Source organism: Eublepharis macularius, chromosome 5 (genome assembly GCF_028583425.1).
Source record: "Eublepharis macularius isolate TG4126 chromosome 5, MPM_Emac_v1.0, whole genome shotgun sequence".
Lineage (NCBI taxonomy): Eukaryota > Metazoa > Chordata > Lepidosauria > Squamata > Eublepharidae > Eublepharis > Eublepharis macularius.
The window spans coordinates 149,483,379-149,503,184 of NC_072794.1; the positions used below are offsets into that span (position 1 = coordinate 149,483,379).

General features: G+C 43.0%; 1 protein-coding gene across 1 annotated transcript in view; it reads right to left on the reverse strand.

Annotated features, from left to right (window-relative positions):
* Positions 1-12,439, reverse strand: part of ADNP (activity dependent neuroprotector homeobox) — a 40,610-nt gene extending 28,171 nt beyond the window's left edge. Inside the window, exon 1 of the mRNA XM_054980829.1 lies at positions 12,141-12,439. The gene's annotated coding sequence lies outside the window, so the exon portion shown is untranslated. The remainder of the gene's footprint in view (positions 1-12,140) is intronic.
* Positions 12,440-19,806: the final 7,367 nt, after the last annotated feature.

Below are 19,806 nucleotides of genomic sequence, written 5' to 3' on the forward strand. Positions count from 1 at the left end.
AATAAAACCATTAATTTGACTGTTGCCTAAGAGTATGTATCTGCTATAACTTTTTTTCTAGCTTACTTTTATATATAGGCTTCTTTCAAAACCTTCATCAATAAATTGGTGCTGATACTATTCTGAGAAAAACAGGTTCATTACAGAGAAAGGAATGCCTTTGTGAATGGGAAGGCAAGAGGCATGTCCAATAGCAGAGGCATATCCAATTTCCAAAGTCAATATATTTCTGAAAATTAACAGAAAACATCCTAGGAAATATTTCAGTTAAATTTCCAAAAAGGTAGCATTACATCTCTGCTTAAAACCAATTAATTTGTAAGTTCTCTAGCAAGAAACATACTCAACCATCAGGATTTAAAACTTTCTACACATCTGTAAACATGGCATCCAAAAATCACTTTTGTTTTTTTTTTTTTGCAGTCAAGTCACAGCCAACTTTTGGCAACCTCATGAAGTTTTCAAGATAAGAGACATTCAAAAGTGGTTTGCCACTGCCTACCCAAGCCTTGACCTCCATGATGGTCTCCCATCCGAGTACCAGCCGCTTCTGAGCTCTGATACTGAATTAGCCTGGGCTATCCAAAATCATTAGTCAGCTGATAATAGAAAATTGGTTTCATGTTTGCTTGCCTTTTTTCTACACAAGTCTTTCATATAGCAGTTTCAAGAGATTTTTACTGGAAACCTGAGACACTGTGTAAAACTATATTAGACAGCAACTAATGGAAAAGAGCACGTTAAACAACCATTGTACAAGCTGCCCAGACTTTAGATCTGTGGTACTTTAAGAAGAAAGATATGCATAACCAAACAATATTCTTTGGGTATTATTTAAATTCCTGCTCTGTGTATACGTCTGAGGCTCAGGTTCTAGACAGACCCTTAGAGTCGAGAGAGCACAACGCTAATAATTCCCTTCACTTACCACTGGTTATCTGAGCACCCCTGGAGATAAGAACTCTTGCCCATGCACCAGCTTTTACTTAAGATAGTCAATGACTGAGGCTATTTAAGAGAAAAACCTTCAAAATCCTGTACAGAACTCCCACCTAATCATTACACCAATTATTTATATCCTACTAAACAAAATAATAACGTTCAATAAGAAAATAAGTCATGTCAGGATTACAATGTTTAGGGATGAAAACTTATACTAGCAGAAGGGACATTTTTAAAAAGAAAGTTGGAGCAGAAACATATCATAGCCAGTCTGCAGTTTGGCAAAATCCTTTAGCTGATGAGAATTAAACCAAATAGTTAATCCATCAGATTCTTTTAAAGTAAAAACCTTAACTATGCAAGTAAACGGTAGGCTCTCTCTTGAATCAATCTGTTCATTATTAGCCTATGTTTTAAACAAAATGTGAAACTGCAGCAGGTGATTCTTTCACTCCATGTTTACTTTGGACAAATCCCATTAAAACACTTAACTATTTTACTTTTTGTATGTTGGCATCCTTTTGGTTTAGACACTGTTAGGAATTGAATGCCTAGAAGTATATTTTTGAATTGCTTCTCACAGATAAATTCCATGCATGTTTAAATTTTTAGTTTATTGGTTCCCAATACCTCTCAGAGAAGAAAACAACAGAAAGAGTACATTAACAAGAGATAGTGTGAGGCAGTCTGTTCACATAGCTAACAAGTCTCACATGGCTATTCTTTATGAGATGGTGTTAACAGCAGCAATCAATGAGACAAGCTAGTTTACAGCATTTCAAAATATCAGTCACTAAAATCTGAATGTAACCTGAAGTCAATAACAAAAAGCAAAGATTTTCATTTGGAAAAAAAACAAGCAGCTTGCATAAAAAAATAGCCAAGCCAAACACAGTCACATTTGAAAAGGACAGGGACCCTGTCCCTTCGAAAATAAGGAAGCGCACGAAAGACCAACTAGTACTGTCACTGCAAACTAGTGATGGAAATAGCACTTCTAGGATATGAGTCTTTCTCAGAGCTTTTAAAAGGGCTATTTTGTCCCTACTGGAATAGACACTAAAGAAAGTTCTCATGTTGAGATGGCAACCTAGAGAACTGCCCTCTCCTTGAAGTTCAGTTAAAAATCAATGAACATATTTCCAATTAAATGGGTTCACACTGCAGTCTGATCTGATAGTAGTTATACAGACAGCAGAACATTTACAGATGCAACATTACCAACAAAAAGCCAAAGCTCAAGAACAAAATCTGCATATCTCATGAAAGCAACATTACAAAATATCTTGGCAATGGCTGAACAATGGTGCTCACTTGGGGTATGCTTTACTTTTAAAAGCACTCCTAGGTGATTTTCCACTTACAAAGGAAATGTAGAGCTAATCTAGCTACATACAACCTCCCACTGCAGCTCACATTAATGGCTCAACCCAATCCAGAGACCCCTCCCCACCATTCATGTTTATGGAAGTTACCAAGGTGTACACACACAAATTATGCCACACTTGGACTTGCTCCTTCCACTGAAATGGAACTGCTTTGTTGCAATATAGGCTTTGTAGATGCTCAATGTCTGATAAAGAAACTCCTTCACAGCTTATCAGTATACTAGTGCGATGATTATTTACTTCAAACTAGTCTGCACCCAGATATCCTATTTTGTTTATAAGGTGTTACAGCAGGGATTAATGCATGGTACTTTATTTATAAGTCAAAATTAAACACACAGATCAGAGACTTGTTTAAAAAAATCCCTTCCTTTGCACAGCTGAATCCCATCATAAACCTAATGGAAGTTTTAACAGCAGTATGCTATGCTGTAAAGAAAAGGCCTGTTGCTAGAGGAAAACACTGAACGCTGTTCTGGGCTTACAGAATCAGTTTCCAAGTTCTTGGCCATGGGTCATAAATAGTCCAGTCCATTCAAATCCTCCTCCCCACCAAAGGATGTCAAGCTATAAAACATCTGCTGTTCTTTCACCAGGCTGGTTGCACCACAAAATGCTGAGTGATGCCCAATACAAGGTAGGGTTAGAATTTAACTGTTCCATGGCAAAAGGGCCTAGAGGCCTTCAGAAACTGGGACAGCTACAGCAGCTTACAGAAAATCTAGACAGATACTCACTATTAACAGGAAGTGAGGGGAAAAGACAACTTTCATATGCCAGAATAGCTGAAGAGGCCAGTCTAAAAGGAGTAAGCCTTAAAGAACCACACTGAAGAGGTAAGCATAATCCAGAGTATCACCTCCTCCATCAAGTTCAAATAACGCTTGCCATGTCAAATTGTCACCTACCATGTCAAAGAGAGCATGGCGGCTGGTCCTCATTAATGGAACTGCTTCCAGTCCTTATGTGACACCTCCTCTCACAAATATGCCAAAGTCTGAGCACAATTCAAAAATACTACAAGATAAAGGGTAAAAAAAAATGTGCAATTCATTCAAATTTGATGTTGGTCTTTTTCTGTTTACTTTTTTTCTTTACCTGCCACAAGTTTTTGAGAAGCAGGAGGCTGTAGGTCAATATAACTTTTTAAAAACTTACTTGCATTAACGTAAGGCATCCTTTTCAAATGAGTGCTGAGATCAAGTCAGAGCAAACATGCCTATGTACAAGAAATGGCATCACACTTTGTAAACAATAGCATATGCTAGTGTATCCTTTTAAAGCAGTAATTACATCCACAATTTATTCCAGTGGTAAGTACTTCATTTTGAGGTTGTCCAGATACATGACCCGTGCCATCCCACCTCAAGTTGAAATTACTTTCAAACTAATCAATTTCAGTCAGCAACAACTGCAGGTCCTCATTTTTTGAAAAAGCATCCAAGGACCAGTAAAACAAACAGATATGCTTCTTACAGACATACCATGCCAACAAGTAAAAGTACCTCCCTTCCTTCTTCCTTGTCCACGGACTAATTTTTAGCAACACTAAGCAACACAAATTCACAGGGATGAGTTAGAATTACACTTTTGTGTACAAACCTCCCATAATGATGTAACAGCAAATACTACTTTCAGCAACAAAGCTGCACACACAGTTTTTCGTTCTTGGAAGGGCAAAAGAATAAGCTTTGCTTCTATTTAGAGTGTTCAATTGCTAGTTAGCAAGTTGTCAGAGAAACTGATAGAATAGTAGCACTACTCCTACACAAGTTTTCAGTGACAAGAAGAATCCTCAATGGGCTGAAATACTGCTACAGCTCTTTGAGATATGATGCTTTAAGGCTGCAACTTTCAAAGTGTGGATGAAGTGTGTGTATCTGGTCTTGTTTGTGCACCTCTTAAAATTAGTATTTACTTCATGTCCCAGGGTTACAGCTTTCTAAAGAGCAGCCTGGAAAGTAAGATTTGACATGAGATTTTATTTTTAAAGCTCATTTCAAGACATCAGTCAAAGGTTTCTTTGCTTGCCACTCCTCATAACTTCTATAACTTGGAGCTTCCTTCTCTATCCAACCTCATCCTATCAATCATAAAGCAGAAGGAAGGATCCAAGCTCCTTAACATGGTCTGACTGGGTTAAAGTATTTTGACACACAAACATCCTCTTTGCTTGGGGCCTGGCACAGAGTTATCTATATCACCACAGATAATTTCATTTTTCCTTTTGAACATTCAACAGAGCCCCAAGTCAGATACACACTCATTGGTGCATTATTTGATTGCCATATTAAATAGGAAGAACTTCCATGAAGACTGCTAGAAAGTCATGAGCTAAGACTACCTTCCTTATTTGGTCTGAACACAGTCCTGCTGCCTAGCAAACACACTCCTCTTGACTCGACTCACACATTCCTCCCCCTCAGTAAGTTCTGGAATTTTCCACTGGCAGCTAATATGCCATCTAGTGGGCATGCATCCTACTGCAGGATTAAAAAGGAATTACAGTTAACTATTTCCTCACAGAAGAACACACTGCACACATTGTATTCCTTTACATGTTGCAATCACTTCATAAAAATTTGACCGGTAGGAAAATCACTTCCTTGTATTTCCCTACATATGAAGCCTCATAGTTATTCAGACACACAAAATGAGGAAAATTCAAAATAGTAAGCCTCTTCTCAATGTTGACAACTTTGGTGTGACTCACGCAACCTATTTATCATCCCTGTTAGCCGTCAAATATACATGCACTTGGGCAAATGTAATGAGTGAGACAAAGAAAAATGCCACTATTAAGAGATGGCTACTCGTAACTGTGCAGATCCCACACCCCTACTTGCACACATGCACTCCTGAGACGGTTGAGACTACTTACGATGATTTTTTAAAAGACAGCACATGAAGCACTTAGCAGCTTTGAAATAGCTGCAAGAGAAAAAAGCAGCCTACAAAATAGACCTTTTGCTGTGTGTCCACTGGAAAGCGGAAACTGGAGATTCTACACTCATAAAGCAGACTGTCAAAAATGCTCATCTTCATGCATGTACTGGCAAGATTCAGTTTTTAAGATTATATATGCATGGAACTGCAGTAATGTTAGAAACTGCTGTGGACCCTATTCTCACGTGATTTTTGTAAACATAACCAAAGCCTACCTTATTTACTGCAATGTCAGCTATGACTTTACCACGTGGCTTTAGTCAAACTACTTTCAACTTCAGTCTATAATCCCCTCCATCTATAATATGGGGATATTACACATAAATTGGCCTGAGGGTAGGTAGCCATGTTGGTCTGCAGTACAACAGCAGGATTTGAGTCCAGTAGCACCTGAGAGACCAGCAAGATTTTCAGAGTGTACGCTGAGTTCTTCCTTTGCTATACCCTTCCCATCTAAATCAAGCCACATTGTACCTTTGCATCCTGATGCCCTCCCTTGTAACACCCCACCCACCTTTGACCTGAATATAAAGGCTCAAGGATCTCCATTCCTACTTGTGTCTGAAGAAGGGAGCTCTGACTCTCAAAAGCTTTCACTGTGAAAATCTTGTTAGTTGGTGCCACTGGACTCAAATCCTGCTGATAAACTGACCTGTTTCAACAGGTTGCTGGGACTGACATGATTTATAGAGTGCTTTAAGCGTTTATGAGACAGGCTATATAAATACTAACCACAAATCCAAGCGCATTTAAGTCTCATTGACTACAACAGGACAGATTTCACTACACGCTTAACTTTTCTGTTCAAATCAACAGGACTTAGAAGTACTTACGTTTGGTTGGATCATGTGCCAAGTATCTCTCTGTTGTACCCCATGCTTTGATACTTGGCTGTCTTGGTGCTTTACTTAAAAGTAAAGACATAATAAAGTCACATTCAAATATGCTAAAAATAGTTCAGTTTGTCTAAAAAAAATTGGTGAGCAATTTCTAATGCATTTTTTACTCCAAAAATTTAACCTAACCTTAAAAAATCATTTGAAGGGAAAGAGGCATCTGGCTCACTGTGATGCAGTACACAGTTAGGTAATAAACCGAGGTTAAAATCTAACATTTTTATTCTCGTTTTTGTACGATTTTTCATTAAATTAAGAGGTGAATGGAGTATTTATGGTACTACAACCATTAGTCTATAGTGAAATAAAACCTGCTTTCATCCATACCTATCAAAAGTTGACATAACACTCCTCAAACATTTGTTAAAGACTCAACATTTCTATATGGGGTGGGGTTTTTTGCCAAATCTCTGCCCTTGCCCGATTTCCTCCTCCTATCAACTTGAAGGAAAAAAAGCCTTTCGGTAGAACCCCCCAAATCTGCCTAGTCTAATGTAGTTTGCAACACCGGCCATCCGAGTTTTAAGCTGAGCATAAAGGTGTGAGAGGAAATCACCTGTTTGTCTCCAGCACCTGGTAGGGCATACCAAGTTCTTCTACATGGAATTATCAATTTTCTATCAAGAGCAAACAGCTGTTAATCCACCCATCCTGCCTAAGTTTATCTCTTTCTGTAAAAAAAAAAGTTGTCCTCTAACCTAACAACTGCAATTAAGTACTTCTATATATCAAAATACAACACCCAGTCCTAGCACACTAATGCTTTATGGCAGCACCAAAAAATAAGAACCTGCACACAAGAGGGAGGGGGGGAGTGAGAGAATTGATTTCTTTCTTCCATGTGAAAATGCTGTACAAAGATTAGTTTAGTACAAAAATGTCAGGCAAAAAAAGATAACGGGCTCATGATTTGAGATACAACAATCACATGCTGATTTCTATACTACTTTTAAGCGCCTAGATAGACGCAGCATCCAGAGGGCACCCAAGGAAATTCATGCAGAAGGTTTACGAGCAAGAGTGCTCTCCCAGCACAGTAGTGATCCATTCCAGAGCAATAGCTGTGTTAATCTGCTGCAGTCACAATGACAAAGAGTTTTGTGGTACCTTAAAGACCAACATATTTATTGCAGCATGAGCTTTTGTGAGCCAAAACCCACTTTGTCATGATCAGCTGCAGCTCACAAAAGTTTATGCACAATGAATTTGGCTGTCTTTAAGTTGCTACAAGACTCTATGTCATTTTAGCCATGATTAATGCTACTTTGTCAGTAAGATGGAAGAGAAACACTAATATGAGTATGCAAAAAGTAACAAGTATTCCTCACAGCTCCCCCAAACCTGATGCCATATGCCCTTTACACAGGCAGATAACAAATTTACACAATGCTAATAAAATGTAGAAGAACCATGTACACTGCTTTGAGATTTTTGGAGAATGGCAGAATGAAAGTATGCTAGGTAGACATGACAGATTTTCAGGCCCTGAAACATACTTGCCCACTTACTAAGTGAGTAAACTGCAATGAATTCTATGATATTTTGGTCTCAGCATTAATACTAATTATTTTGCAATTAATATTACGCTTCGAAGCTTGACCTGGTTCATGAGAGATATGCATGCTTGAAGCCCAAAGGTTCCAAAATCTGAGCTTACAAAATGATACACTGAAACTGAATCATGGGAGGAAAACGTGGAATTTAATTCAATCACTTAAACATAATTTATGGTTTAAAATCAGGATTAAAATGCATCCTCTACTTGGGGTTTCAATACTTTTATAAACTGTAAAGATGCTGTTATTTTCCTCAGGGAACACAGAGCAGAGATTTAGGTATGTTGCTGTATTCTGGTCCTGAACATCCCATGTATGTACGTATGTCATTTATAGTTCGCCTTTCTCACTGAGACTCAAGGCAGATTACATAGTGTGAGATTAGTAGTCAGTTGCAAGAACAAGCATTTCCATACAGTGTCAAGGAGATTTCCATAAACAATGTAATAGGGTAAATGAATACAAGTTTACGTAGACTATGCCACATCAAGTTCATTACAGCTTTCAGAAATGCCACCAGGGGCATTATCTAAGTGGGAAAAAAATTACATCATTGGTGGCATGTGCTCCAAACTCACATAATCAGGTATTGCATTTTAGCGTCCGCTACAATATTTATCTGTATACATGCTGAACTAAGGATTAATCAACATCAAAACACAGGAGAGATGTGTAGGCCCTTCTGGCGCCTGTCTTGGCATACTACAAATCCCTGCCATACTGCCCTTCAGCAAGTTTGCCAGCCACAATTTATACAACAATTGACCCAATTATTTGCTACTATTTCTATTTTGGCACTCCCAGTACATTGAGATTGTTTTCATAACCTAAGCTTGATTTTTCTCACCTTTAGCGTTAACCCTCTTTGCCAAATAACATCTATCCAATCAGTAATCAACACAGACACAAAGCTGTCAGATCCCTGGTCCCTCTGACTGAGCAAGGACTACTTGCCAGCAGCGTTCAAAAGCTCTCAGGCAGAAGTCTCTCTTATTTCTGCTATCTTAAGTTCCTTAACTGTGTCCACTACTCAAGAGGCTTCCTGTCTGTGGCAGGACAAGGCTAATTCATCATTGGCGGCATCAACATGTGTCCCAGTAAGTAGATGGCAAGAGTTTTTTTTAATGCCGCAAATGTTTTATTCCAACATTTTACTCCATACTGACATACCCTACCAACATGTATGTGTTAACTTATATTAAATACAGTGGACATTTTACTTCCATCAAGTATGTGTAATTCTGAGTGAATTCAATTGGCTGTATCCTACCAGACTGTTTATCTAAACAAGTATGTTTCACTGGCACAAGCACATCTCACTGATACAAGAGGCCTCTCCATTGGTGGGATGCAGAAACCAAACATATTAGCTGAGGTAGGGTATGAGCATCGTGCTTTTGCCTACCACGTGCATGTAATTCAACATTTTCTAGCATTATGCTGTCCTACAATACAGGCAAAGAAAGGATCCATATTCCCTTCTCATTACAATCGGTGTTGATAAGGGCAGCCACACATTCCCTATATCATTCCATGTGACTGATATTGCTGAGACCAAATGGAATAATTTCTTATATTTTGCAAAAGTGTTTCTTGGAAGCACCTTCTATGTCCCATCCTTTACACTGATTATAGTGCTTTATGTCCAAGATGAGACCTCTGCCAGACACTTCATCTTTTGTTTTGTCTTTCTTATACTTTGTCTTTCTTATACCGTGGCGCAGAGTGGCAAGAGCCCCTTGGCGCAGAGTGGTAAACTGCAGTACTGCAACCCAAGCTCTGCTCATGATGACCTGAGTTTGTTCCTGGTGGAAGCCAGGTTCAGGTAGCTGGCTCAAGGTTGACTCAGCCTTCCAAGGTTGGTAAAATTAGTACCCAGTTTCCTGGGGGTAAAGTGTAGATGACCGGGGAAGGCAATGGCAAACCACCCCATAAAAAGTGTGCCAAGAAAACATTGTGATGCAACATATTCCACCCCCTATGGGTCAGTAATGACTCAGTGCTTGCACAGGGGACTACCTTTACCTTAAAAGTTAAAGTATCAGCATCCAATAAAACCAGGCTATGTACTATTCATTATTCCTGCTGGCAAACATTTAAGTGTCCTGGGGAACACGGTTAAGCCATATCAATAGAATACTACATTTACAAACAGATTCCAACAAGCAAAGATGTAGAATCTTGTAGTGACTACATGTATGATAGCTGAAACCTGCTAAATAACAAAAGCCTAAATAGAAAATGTGAACATTTCTCAGCAAAAAAAAAAAAGGGGGGGGTAGAAAAAGTGGTACTCAAGGACTTCCCATAAAATCTTATTAGACTGATGGATGGATAGTGTTTGAATATGAAGACAAAGTACTTTTCCTGTGTTGATGTTTATATTGCTATACACTGAAACCACTTATGTCTTTGAACAACACATTACAAGCAGACAACTTCAACCACCCTTGCCTGGAATCTACATTTCTTCTTTCATTTTTCTAAGACAAGGAAGGTTTCGATAGGAAGCAGAAGCTACCGGATAGCAACCAAAAACACTCTAGAATGTGTATGATGCTTTTAAGTATCTGGATGAAGCGAGTCTCCTACTCCTTCATTTTTCATTTCACCAACTAAAACTTGAGTCTTTGATAAGAGTTGCTTTTGTTCAAGTAATCTGGTTGAGACTTGCAACAAGACACTGGATTTAGCATTTGTATGACAACACAGAATTCAGACATCAGGAAGCTAGGTATTTCCATAAATGTAGACCACAGTGCACAGGACAGTACTTTACCTGGCATGTTCCCTTTACTAAAAATCAAAGTATCACTTTAGGAGAAATTTCTAACAATCTCTGCTGCCATGATTTCAACCAGAGAGAAACAGCCATGCACGCAGGTCAGATTCATTTATGACTTGAGATGCCACGTGTGGATGCAGTTCCTTTACTCATCATGAAGTGTTATCTTCAAATCTAGAACGAAGTTTAATGTTCAAGGCTAGAAAAGGGACAAGCATCCTCTGCACACTACAGATATTTCATTTCCCATCACTTGAATTATTGCCTTCATACTCAGAAGCAAGACCTGCATGAACTTATAAACCAGTAGCAGACACTTCCAATGACTCAAGAAAGACCAACCCCAATGAATTTTAGCAAAAAGCTTCAGGAAGGATGAAGTGCATCAAGGATGGCATCAGTTTTAGGTACCATGCCATGAGGACACTTCTGGACCAGTTTCCAGGGAAATGGATGCAGTGGATAGATTCCTTAAATCAATGCTCTGCTCACCAAACCTCTGCCTGCGCTGCTGTCAGCTCCTAAGAGCAACCGAGCCTGCAGTGATAGGCCCATTTTCCCAGGCCTATAGAAGGCGCTGTGTGGCAACTCCATTCCATGCATCTGGGGCCCTTCCCCCCACTCTGCAGCAGCCTTACCCAGTGTAGAGAATGCGCCCCCTACTGACTTCCACGCGCATTTCTCCATTCCACCGACTTGGCTGCGGTGCATTTTGGGTGGGGGCTGGCATTTTTTTCCCTTCCCCAAACAACGGTAGTTTTCAACGTCAAGCCACAGGCTCATTACGTAGACGCCTAAGCAAAACTGAACTAGGATGCAACAATAAATAATAATCATAATAAAATACAAAAAAAAAAGCCATAACCAAAAGCAGCAGAAGAGGCGCGCTGGAGGAAGGTGTAGCTTCCCGGGGAAAGAAGCAGAAGGCAGCCTCCTTTGCCTCTTGTCTTTGTCTAGAAATAGGCGAGAGCAACTACTGCCCGGGATGGATGCAGCAGAGAAGAGCGGCGTGGGCGGATGGGTGCCTGTTACTCTCCCCTAGAGCTCCCACTCCGGCTCAGCCACGAATCCCGCCTTTTCCAGCACACCTCTCGTTCGGGCAAGGGAGGAGGGGGTCGCAGGAGGAGGCTGCTCTCCATTCATTGCACCGTAGCCCGCTTGAGATTTCCCAGCGCCAACTCCGCAGTCACCGGGGGCTCGCCTAAGACCCTTCTCTTCGCCCCCCCTGCAACCAGCACATGTGAGAGGGAAAGGAGGAACCCCCCCCCCCACACACACACATTCCCAGCCAAAGCACGCCGAGGACGGCTGCGATCGCCATCCCCTCTTCCCTCTCCTTCCTCCACCCCTCTTCCCCTCCTTCCCCGATGCAGCCCGTGCAATCAGAGCCACACTCGGGGGCGCAGCATCCATGTGCAAAACGAGAAAGGAGGGAGGGGGGAAGAAAGGCAGGTTGCACGGAGGAGAAGCGGCAGCATCGGCCGGCGGAGGAGGGCACAGGGTTCGGAGCGCGGGAGGCGCGCTTAGCGGGCCCGGCGAGGCTGGAGAGGGAGGAGAAAGAAGGCGGGCGGGCGACCGGCCCGGGGGGGGGGGCTGCGCCGGCTCCCGCGCGCGCTGGGTCTCTTACCTGGCTGGCTCCGGCGCTCCCTCCTCCTCCTCCTCCTGCTCAGCGGCGGCGCTGCTGGCGGCTCCTCGCCGGGTGGGAGCGGGCGCGAGGAGCGGAGCCGGGGAGACAAAGGGGGCTGGATGGCGGGCGGCGAGGGGGGGCCGGCGAGGAGGGAGGGAGGGAGGGCGCCGGCGGGCGGGGGCCGGGCCTGCGCGGGCTGAGGGGAGGCGCGCGGCGGCGGCTCCGCGGGGCTCAGTCGGCGGGCCGTGAGGGGGCCGCGGGGGAAGGGGAGGGGGGCTGCCTGGGCGCCCTGCAGACAATACAGCCGGGTCCCTCCTGCCCAGAACCTGCCCTGGCCAAGATGGCGGCCGAGAAAGAGCGGAAGTGACGCGAGGCGCTCATTAGCATATGGGACTCATTGTCCGGCCGGAGGGGAGGGGGGAGGCGCCCCCGCGGGGAGGGAGGGGGTGAGAGGGGGCGCCCGGGGGGGTGGGAACCACCCCCCTCCCCTCTCGCCATGACAGGAAACGGGTCCCCGAACGGGAGGCGGAGGGGAGCGGGTTACATAACCCCGCTGGAGTGGGGGGATTCTCGCGAGAGAGGGGGAGCGGCGGGATCTCGCCCGGCTCCGCTAGGAGGCGCCGCGCCCTGCGGCTGGGGCCGGAGAGAGGGACACGGAGCCGCCCGCTTATCCCTCCGCCGCCCCCAGCCGGGACTACATTCTTCACCGGAGGGAGGGGGGAGGAGAAGGGGTCAACGCGCCGAGCCTGACGCCGCCACGTGACCTGAGAGTAAGGGCACCACGTGACACACTCCTCACCTGGGTGAATGAGCATCATGACACCGCGTGGCCTTAGGCTGGGGACCACACAGGCCTTGCACTAGGGACTGAGGGAATGTGCTGGAAGGGGGTCTTGGGTCCACAGCTTGGAGCATCATTGCTGACACATCAGAAAGGAGTCTTTGCACTGAGCCACTTGGACCACTGTGGGTAGCCAAGTCCGCAGCAGAAGAGCAAGATTCTAGTCCAGTGGCACCTTAGAGACCAACCCGATTTCCAGGGTATGAGCTTACGAGAGTCAAAGATCCCTTTGTCAGACTCTCAAAAGCTCACACCTTGGAAATCCTAAGGTGCCACTGGACTTGAAACTTATGGGTTATTCAATAGCGAGCATGTTTAGGTACTTGTAGCTAAAGACCAACATGGTGCATGCAGTACAACGCACAACTTCCCAATGATAACGTTTTACACCTAGGGTGAAGGGTATGGGCACGAAAGCAAGTAGCCCAAGAAGCTCCTTGGGGGCCTATGTATTGGAGGTGCCGGTGATGCAATACACCATCTCAGAGATGCATCCCAACACCCTCTATAACATTACAAGTGATCCCGTGGCACACTTGTTGAATTGTGCAACGCAGAGGGAGGAATTCATGATAGCGCTTCCAACACCCTCCACAGAAGTAGTAAAGGTAATTCAGCAGTGATAAAACGTGACCATCACACAAATGACTACCTGTATTAAAACAGTTTTGCAGCCCCTTAAAGACCACAGATTCGTTAGCAACCTCTCACTCAAGCACATGTAATACAATGGCTACACAATCATATTGGTGGTGGAGAGTGTCTTCAAGTCATAGCTGGCTTATGGCAACCCCTGGTGGGGTTTTCCTGGCAAGAGACTTAACAGAGGAGGTTTGCCATTGCCTATCTTCACAACCCTGGTCTTTATTAGAGGTCTCCCATCAAATTACTAACCAAGGCCAACCCTGCTTAGCTTCTGAGATCTGACAAGATCAGGCTCTCCTGGGCTATCCAGGTCAGGACTCAGGACACACACAATCATATTACTGCTAGCATAATGATGACATATAGCCATAGCCATCACTGGTAGTCTTGATACTGGCCATATGAGACAGCAGACCCCCAGCTGTATACCACAGATTAGTAGGTACATGCAAATATTCTAAGCATATGCACCAATGGCAATCAAACAATACACTGTGAAATACCAATCATGGCAATGCAAGAGTCCAGCTGTCCAACTGACTATCCACTACTGTAGCATAGTCACCTGGCGCATCAGTGACACCACAGTACTGATGTCTGTCACTTCTGACTTATGGTGGCCTATCATTAACAGCCTTGCTCAGATCTTGCAAACTGGAGGGCCTGGCTTCCTTTATTCAACATCTTTGGTATTATTTGTATTCTACAGCAATTGCTCTTTTAAAATATAAGAAGAGTCGTGCTGGGTCAGAGCAGTGGTCCATCTAGTCCAACATTTTGTCTCACACAGTGGCCAACCTGTCACTGTAGAGTTCCTGATACTGGTCTCTTAGAGGTTTACTGAGGAATGTGCAAAATAGCAGAGTTCAGTAGCACCTTTAAGACTAACCAACTTTATTGTAGCATAAGCTTTCGAGAGCCACAGCTTTCTTCGTCAGATGTATGAATGTGGAAGATCCCATTAGTCACCATGGCTACTACCTACATCTTCATGAATCTATCTAATCCCCTTTTTAATGTCCTGTATCCCTGTGGCTGTCACTACGTCTTATAACAGTGAAGAATAATATTATCAAGGCCCACTATTCTGTCACAGTCAAATACAATCAAAGAGCAGAATCTGTGCTGATATGGTGCTGGAAAGTGCCATCAAGTCATAGCTAACTTATGGCAACCCCTGCTGGGGTTTTCAAGGCAAGAGACTAACAGAGGTGGTTTGCCATTGCCTGCCTCTGCAACCCTGGTCTTCGTTGGAGGTCTCCCATCCAATTACTAACCAAGGCTGACCCTGCTTAGCTTCTGAGATCTGATGAGATTGGGTATGTCTGGATTATCCAGGTCAGAGCATGCAGGTAAGGGCCAGCTGTTTTTTGAGAAACCTATCAATCATCCCAGATGGTAGGGTCAGTAGAGACCAGGTTTCACACTCACCCACCAGTGTCCGTGAGGGCCAGACTTTCACAAGACACTGGGACAACCATGAATAAATCTTTTAAGCATTATTTGTTGTAAATCAGGGGAGTCGCCACTCAAATTGGGAAACTGACTCATTCCCTGACGTCAAAGTCCCCTCTCTCCCCTCAACTGCTATTTGCCACAATGAGGGAAACCACAAGCTGTATATTTTCTCCCGTAGGCAAAGAGCAACTCTGAGGGTGTGTTTGATGCTATGCAAATGATAGGCAGGAAAGGGTTAATCCCTTCTCCAAATAGCCCATATCTCATTCAGGGGCCTGGACCTGCTATTTACAGCTTTAAAACTTCTGAGATTCATTCACAGATCTCCCAGCATCTTTACTTTACTCTTATCTAAGAGAGCAGCTCCCATCCTCTTCCACGGAAAACTAAAGCTCTGTTCTTGAAACAATGTTGTGTGTGTGTGTGCTAAAAACTGTAAATCACCTCTGGCCCTAAGTATTCCTGGCTTCTGCCAGTGAGGACTGCCTTTCCCAGCTCAGAGTGCGCACAGTAGGTACCCTTGCTGATTTCTGCAACATCTGGATCTTCCCTCCAAAAACACCTGGCTCATCATAATGGCATTTTACCAGCAGCAGGAGGAATAAATAAAAACAAAAGCATTTATCTAGTGATTTCTGGAGTTCAAAGCATTTCTGAACAATAATCCCTACAAAAGCTTGTAAATTAGGTCTGTACTATTTATCCTAGGATTGCAAATGCAAGGGGTGGGTGGATTGATGCAGAGGGAACAAGCGCTCTGCTCTGTTGAGTTCCTGGCAGAGGGGTAATTTGAACTGGGAGCTTTCCCAGGTCTATCCCAGTTTTTCAAGGCACAAAGCTGTCTACAAAATAATAAAGCTACAATACATTATTCAATAATCAGACCATAATCTCCAGGAAGAAATAATATAGTTCAAAGAGACGTATTGGTAAAGAGATAGGGGCTATAGGTAATACTCCTGTATGCTTTCTGTTGCAGTATGTATGTTCCTTCTGGGTATTTTGTGTGCTGTTTAATATGTCATGTTTAATTACTTATGCTTTGTTTCAGCTCTATATCAGATTTCCGCTTATCAGATTTATGCAAATTTTGCATTTGCATCCCCTATTGCATTGTTTATTGAAAGTCCCAGGTGTATTGACTCACTGCATAATCTGCTTTGAGAAAGGTGGACTATAAATAACATAAATACAAATAAATAAATAAATATAGAAAACCTGCCCCTATGATTAAAATGCATTAATTAATAGACCCCATAGGAAACAGTAGGTTAGATCCCAATAGACCCATTGTATAAAGTGGACTGTACATCATTTTCTATGCATCTTCCCAGCAAGCCATTCCAAAGGGTAGGGGCCACCATAGAGACTTCCAGAGGACAGATGGAAGGATCTCTAACATGTTCAGGTGGTGATAAGTGACCCTCATCAGAGATCCTGGAATCAGTCAGGTCACATGGAGGCACACTTTGCATGAACCATTTTGCCTTTACATGGGGCAGCTGCTGCAATTTGCAGAATGACTGCAAACTCCAGGGGTCTCAAAGATACTATGTTCAAGTCTGTGAGTTACCCACAGTCAAATGCTACACTGGAAGATAAGAAGGGTAAACTCCAGATTGAGGCAGCTGACTTCCAAGAGACTTCAAGTGTTTGAACAAACTCTAGTTCAAGCTCTGCTACTCCATTGCTCAGATAATTATCCAAAGCTCTTTTTAGTTACTTTAAGGAAAGGAAGAGTAAGATTAGAGTCCAATAGCACTTTAAATACTAACAAGATATCTGATGAAGGGAGCTTTGACTCTCAACTTGTTGGCCTTTAAGATGCTACTGGACTCATATTTAGCTTTCCTATTGCAGACCAACTTGGCTACCTATCTGAAACTATCTTCAAGGAAAGGATCCATTTATTTCAGGGCTAGTCTGCTGATTCTTACAGCTGAGAAGCATTACCTGATATCTACACTATCTATTATGATATTAAACAGAACTTCTTGAGGCCTGGACAAACAATCTTGATGGCAGTCTTTCTAAATATTAAAGAACTAATGAAAGGTCCAAGAAGTTTCATGAATGCATTGGGCAGGGGGGAGATTCCTGCCCTTCCCCATCCTTTCTCCTACCCCTCCATCCTAGGCTATATAATCGGTGTAGTGATTAAAGTGATGTACTAGGATCCAGGAGAATCAGGTTCAAATCCTCACTCTACCATGGAAGTTTGCTGGGTGACCTTGAGCCAGTCACACACACTCAGCCTAGCCCTCCTTATAAGGTTGCCATGAGGATAAAAGGGAGGAAAGGAGGAAGATATAAGGCACATTGGGTCCACACTGGGAGAAAGGCAGAGTATGATTGAAGTAAATAAATAGATAATAAATAAAAACCTCTCTTTCTCCCTTCATGACATCAGTTTCTAACCCTGGAGATGGAACAGAAATGGCAGGTGAAATAGAAAGATTTGGGGGAAGGGGAACTATTGTTTTCCAAGGACTTTTTTCGGATGCTCTATTAGAAATTTTAGAGAGTATTTAAATAAAAACTCCCGTGAAATATTTTCTCCGTTGTGTGTGTTATGTGCCATCAAGTCACCTCCGACCTATAGTGACCCTTATTAATGAAAGACTTCCAAGAGACTTCAAGTGTTTGAACAAACTCTAGTTCAAGCTCTGCTACTCCATTGCTCAGATAATTATCCAAAGCTCTTTTTAGTTACTTTAAGGAAAGGAAGAGTAAGATTAGAGTCCAATAGCACTTTAAATACTAACAAGATATCTGATGAAGGGAGCTTTGACTCTCAACTTGTTGGCCTTTAAGATGCTACTGGACTCATATTTAGCTTTCCTATTGCAGACCAACTTGGCTACCTATCTGAAACTATCTTCAAGGAAAGGATCCATTTATTTCAGGGCTAGTCTGCTGATTCTTACAGCTGAGAAGCATTACCTGATATCTACACTATCTATTATGATATTAAACAGAACTTCTTGAGGCCTGGACAAACAATCTTGATGGCAGTCTTTCTAAATATTAAAGAACTAATGAAAGGTCCAAGAAGTTTCATGAATGCATTGGGCGGGGGGGAGATTCCTGCCCTTCCCCATCCTTTCTCCTACCCCTCCATCCTAGGCTATATAATCGGTGTAGTGATTAAAGTGATGTACTAGGATCCAGGAGAATCAGGTTCAAATCCTCACTCTACCATGGAAGTTTGCTGGGTGACCTTGAGCCAGTCACACACACTCAGCCTAGCCCTCCTTATAAGGTTGCCATGAGGATAAAAGGGAGGAAAGGAGGAAGATATAAGGCACATTGGGTCCACACTGGGAGAAAGGCAGAGTATGATTGAAGTAAATAAATAGATAATAAATAAAAACCTCTCTTTCTCCCTTCATGACATCAGTTTCTAACCCTGGAGATGGAACAGAAATGGCAGGTGAAATAGAAAGATTTGGGGGAAGGGGAACTATTGTTTTCCAAGGACTTTTTTCGGATGCTCTATTAGAAATTTTAGAGAGTATTTAAATAAAAACTCCCGTGAAATATTTTCTCCGTTGTGTGTGTTATGTGCCATCAAGTCACCTCCGACCTATAGTGACCCTTATTAATGAAAGACCTCCAAAATGTCCTATCTAGACATGGGCACAAATCGAAACACAAATGAAATTTCGTGACGAATCGGGCCAATTTGTGTATTACGAAAACGCGTTTTGTGGGGCTGCATTTTTCACAAAATCCACGACTTTGGGGGCCGATTCATTCGATTCATGAATGATCTGTGATGCCAGACAGGTTGGCGCTGATCTATTGATTCCCTAGGCAACATAGGCCCGGAATGTCTGCAGACCTTTTGTTGCTGTGGAAACCTCAAACTTAGCCCACATAACCTTAATAGGCAGCTCTCCATGCCAACCTGAGATGTCCCATTCTGTTCTATGAGAGCAACAAGCAGGGGGGAGATGGGCCTTCTGTAGCCATAGGAACACCAATCTCATTCCTCCAAAGCCTGTTAAGCAGGTCTGTCTGCCAAACAGAGAGCTCCTGTTCTGCTCTATGTGAGCGTTTCTTATATAAGGCACAGCTCTGTGCCTCCTGCTTTCATTTCCGGTAGACAGGAGAGGGAGGAGCTGTTGCTGGGATTTGGAGTGAGAGAGAGAGATTTGGGAGCTTTTGGCTGGATTTGCTGCTGCTTCAAAAGAGACTAAAAAGCCTCTTTCTTATTTTCTGCTCTTGTTCTTGCTGGGAAGGCTATTGGGTGAAGGTGCCTTTTTTCCTCCACCCCACCCTCAGGGCATTACCTAGCTCTGGGGCCTAGCTTGACTGAGGTCTCCCTTTTTTTCTTTGATTTTCTTTGTTTCTTCTTATTGCAATCTTCACCAAACTTGGAGGGTTGCTGGAGGAGAGCCTGCTGAAGTTTCCCTGCAAGTTTGGCATCTCTGGGTATGAAGGGGGCCATTGTAGGGCCCTGGGATCTGACAAATCACGAACCTAATGAATCATTTTGCGAAACGGGACAATTTCGTGGAAGGTCATGGTTCGTGGAACTCAACGATCCTCAAAACTCAGAGTTCTTTTTCCCCATTTTGTGCCCATCTCTAGTCCTATCATTAACAGACTTGCTCAGATCCTGCAAACTGGAGGACGTGGCTTCTTTTATTGAGTCAGATCATCTCGTTTTAGGTCTTCCACTTTTCTTACTGCCTTCCACTTTTCCTAGCATTATTT